A 4,782-nucleotide genomic window follows, 5' to 3' on the forward strand; every position below is an offset into this window, starting at 1 on the left:
GTAATTAATTTTGAGGAGGATTTGAAATAACTTTTCAGAGGACAATAGATCATTGGTTAGTGTGAATTACAGAACTCAATTGTAGCAATGATTTCTTTGTATGCAAATTTTGAGTGGACCTTGGGCAAACACATTGCTGTTCCTGAACATACTTGTAACAAGGAATGCAGGTGTGAGTGCAATCCTAATTAATTCACTCATTGCAGGTCAGTCCTTAAAATTTGAAAACCCAAACCCTTCGCCCTCAAGTGGATTCCCACTCATCGAGATCCTGTAAGACAGGAGAACTGCTCCTTTGGGTTTCCAAGGCTGCACTTCTTTACAGGAGGTGACAGCCTCAGCTTTCTCTCACAGAGCTGCTGCTGGGTCTACCCTGCTAGCCTTGAGGTTAACAGGCCAATGCATAACCCACTGTGACACCAGAACTTACTCAGAATTTGTAAAGATAACATGAAATTCATAGATATTAGTATTTCATCTAAATGTATTGAAAAGGTGTTAGACAGAAAACCATACAATCCTAAATCAGAAGAACATAAAACTTTAATATCTTACTTCAATGGAGGATGAAAGGGAGGTTTTAGAGAAGAAGAAATAACAATTTCCAAAATCAAACAGCTAGTTGACATTATGAGAAATGCCAAAATCCCGGACATGGTATTGGTTCCACTTGGTAACTGGTAGAGCAATATAAACTCCTGATTTTGGCCGTACCCTGATGGGCCTCTCAACATGAGTTTCTCAATGAGCTATGGTGGGATTTTAACCACCAAATGCCCAAGAAATCCAATTTGTACTCACTTTAGAGAGAGAGGCCTTTATGAATTAATTTTGCAAAATCAGGTGCCCAAGAACCAAGCCAAATCAGGCCAAAAATGGGGGACACACCTCACAGCTCCTCTGAAAGCATATTATCCTCTAGTTAGCAAGCGCCTTCCCACGGTTCCTCATTGGCTGAGTATTATGGGGTTAACAATCTTTGTGGAGAGTCACCTAAATGTTTTCCCCATTCCCTGCAACCTCCCACCCCTTCTGCTTTCTTACTGCATCCAGTTCCCACATTCCATACCCCAGGTGCTTGTCCTAGTGGTTATCAACTGGTGCCCTGGTTATTTAGTAACTACCCGACTCTGCTCTCTGTTTGTTGAAGGTGGACCAGCCTGGTGACTTATTTCTCCCAGGGGGAAATTAATCACATTGGCTCTGAGTTGCAAGGAAAAGTAGTGTTTACCTACCGTTAAATATCAAAAAAAAACCCCAGTGTTTATTCTGCCCCCTGCTCATAGGAACTGTGAAGTCTTAGTAGCCATATGCAAAGGACTCTTAAGTCCTACTTGAGAGGGAAGATGGTGTGGTCTACTTAGCAGCCATTGTAAACCAATTCTCTTGGAGCTTCAGACTCTCACTCCAACTAGCAACCAGAACCTCCACTCGGAAGACCCTTAAGCACCCAAAGGTAACATTTCAAAAACGGAATTCATCACCTTCCCTTCTAAACTGACCCTTCCTGGCACCTCATCTCCACATCCAAGCTTTTCTAGTTCTCCCTCCCAAATATCTTTTGAATTTGTTTCTTCTCCATTTCCATTGGCACTACCCTAGTTGATGCCACACTCCTTTATTGCCAAAGTCAAACCCACAGCTATAGAGTTGATTCTAATGCATAGTGACCCTGTGTGCTTTCTGAGACCATAAATCTTTAAGGGAGCAGATAACCTCATTTTTCTCCCAGTCAGTGGCCGGTAGTTTTGAACCTGGACACGAGTGGTCTAATGCTTACACACCAAAGCCACTAGTACTGACTCCCTTTCTTGCTTTCATAAGTAAAATAGTATTTTATCTCTTCTCCCTGAGTCTGCTCTGTATTCTACTCTTATCTAATCTACTGTTTACCTAGCAACATTAATATTGAGAATGTAAATCTCACCACATTAACTTTCTCCTCCCCCTCCACACTGCTGAAAAAAACATGTCCATGTCTCTTTTTACCTGGAAGGTAAATTCCAAGCTCCTCATATGGCAATGTGTTCCCAATGTCTTGTCTGCTAAAGTTCTATTCACCTTTTAAAGTTCAAACTTAAGACCTATCTTCTTTTCCAGGTAGCTTTTCCTGACATTCCAGATAGAAGGGAGTAAACATACCCTGTTTCCAGTTTTCACCTCTATTTTTGCATTATATCACTTAAACTTAAAATAAAATCTGTGTATTTTATTAAGGAGCCCTGGTGGTGTAGTGGATGTATATTGGTCTGCTAACTACAAGGTCGGTAATTGGAACAACCCCCCCACCACCGCAACCACACCTCAGGAGAAAGATGTGGCTCTCTACTCCCATAAAGAGTTACAGTCTCGGAATCTAAAGATGTAGTTCCACTCTGTCTTACAGGATTGCTATTAGTTACCACTGTCGATGACATTAAGGGATTTGTTTTGTTTTAATTTGGGTATGATTGTCTGGTGGCACTATTGGGTAAACTTGGACTGTGAACCAGAATGTCTTTGGTTCAAGGAATAAAGATGTGGCAGTTGGCCCCCATAAAGATTACAGCCTCAGACACCCTATATAGCGTCACTATGAAATAGGCTCCACTGGTTGGCAGCGAGTTTAATTTTGGTTTGAAAATGACTGCAAGTCCCTAAGGGCTGAGCCATTTTTGGTTAATTTCTTTGTCTCTCATCCCATACCGAACCCATTGTCATCATGTTTATTGGACTCATAGAGGCGGTGGCAGCAAATCAATTCATCATAGTTACAGATGAGACTACAGAAGTCGGAAAGATAGTCCTCTAGTAGTATTTCCTGAATGCTCCCCCCCAACCCACTACCATGAACCAGTTCTACCTTACAAATCTGGCTGGCCCAGAGAACACACACTGGTACAGAGAAGAGCTCTGGACAAACGGTATTCAGGACAGATAGAGCCCTCAGGATCAGTAGTGGGAGTAGTGAAATCATGAGGGTAGGGAAGGTGGTCGAGGAGGGGGAAGAGGGAGAAAGGGGAAACCCATCACAAGGTTGGATATACAGCCCCAGAATGGGACACATAACAGAAATGTGGGTGAAGGGAGACAACAGACAATGTAAGATATGAAATAATAATAACAATATATAATTGACCAAAGATGGATGAGGGTCGGGGAGGGAGGCGAACGAAAGAGGAGCTGATACCAAGGGCTCAAGTAGAAAATGTTTTGGAAATGATGATGGCAACATATGTACACATATGCTTGATACAATTGATGTATGGAATGTTGTAAGAACTGTAAGAATACCCAATAAAGTGATTTTTTTAAAGCTTGAAAGAAAATAAGAAGTAGTGATCAGGACATGACTGATATGAAGACACTTACAATATTGGTTTAGGGCCTTTTGGTCACCTTGATGAAGGTTTGACTCATGACTAAGGGGCCCTATTACTCTAATTTTTACCAAGAGTACACCCATGCAAGTTCCCAAGGCTAGCCAAGAGAGTTACAGCAAAACACTCAGCCTGAAGGCAAAATTTTTTGCAGAGTGCTCAATGGTCAGGAAGAATTCTATGGAGGCTGAATTGATGTCAAGACTCTAAATTGATTTAGGGCTCAGAAGTTAAGCTCCAATACAATCTTTACAGAAACAGATGGCCTTATCTTCCTTCCATGAGCAGCTGGTGTATTTGAACCACCAACCTTACCATTAGCATGTAACAAGAGCTCCACCAGGGCAGTTAGCAACACAGCATTTATCCCATCACACCATCAAAGGAAGGGCTTAGTTATCTACTAAAGACTTAAATCACTACCTGTTTGTTATTTTGTCATACTGTGGTGGCTTGTGTGTTGCTGTAATGCTGGAAGCTATGTCACTGGTATTTCAAATGCCAGCAGGGTTGCCCAAAGTGAGGTTACAACAGAGATTCCAGACTAAGAACAGACTATGAAGAAGGAATAGGCTGTGTACTTCTGAGGAAGTAGCCTCCAAAAGCCTCATGCATAGGGTTGAAATACTGTTAGTTACTGTAAGCCTACAGCCTATGGTGTGCCTGACCCAAGCCATTGTATTTTTAATCACCACATATGCATGTGAGACTTGGATATTGAATAAGGAAGACAGAAGAAGAATCGATGCATTGAAATTGTGGTGTTGGTGAAGAATATTGAAAGTACAATGGACTGCCAAAAGAACAAACAGATCTGCCTTGGAAGATTACAGCCAGAATGCTCCTCAGAGGAAAGGATGGCAAGATTGGTCTCCCGTTCTTTGGATCTGTTATCAAGGGAGACTAGTTATTGGAGAAGGAAATTGTGCTTGGTGAAGTAGAGGCAGCAACGAACAAGAGAAAGGCCCTCCACAAGCTGGACTGGCACAGTGGCTGCAACAATGGGCTCAGACATGCGAACCATGGTGAGGACCAGGTGGTGTTTCATTCTGTTGTAACAGGGTCGCTATAAGTTGGAACCAACTGCATGGTACCTGACAACAACTTGCAGCCAGGTGGAGTTTTACTGTTTTCTAGGGTGATGGCTAAGAATACAAGCTCTGGACTAAGGCTGCCAAATTTGAAACCCAGCCACCTTACTTTCTAACTCGGTGATCTTAGACAAGTAAATTACTCTTTCTATGTCTTGGTTGGGTCATTTGTAAAATAAGAATAATATCCCTAAACAAGGCGTGGTGCCCCAACAGACTGGACTGGAAAACACTCTTAAAGGCCAGTGATCCTTGAACTAACTACAAGCTTTTCTTTCTTGGTATATTTTAATTTGTTCTTTGTCAGTGGCTTGATGTTGTTGCTGTTATGT

This window comes from Echinops telfairi, unplaced genomic scaffold, assembly GCF_000313985.2.
Source record: "Echinops telfairi isolate 266 unplaced genomic scaffold, ASM31398v2 ScPeMD7_20;HRSCAF=75, whole genome shotgun sequence".
In the NCBI taxonomy this organism is placed as follows: Eukaryota; Metazoa; Chordata; class Mammalia; order Afrosoricida; family Tenrecidae; genus Echinops; species Echinops telfairi.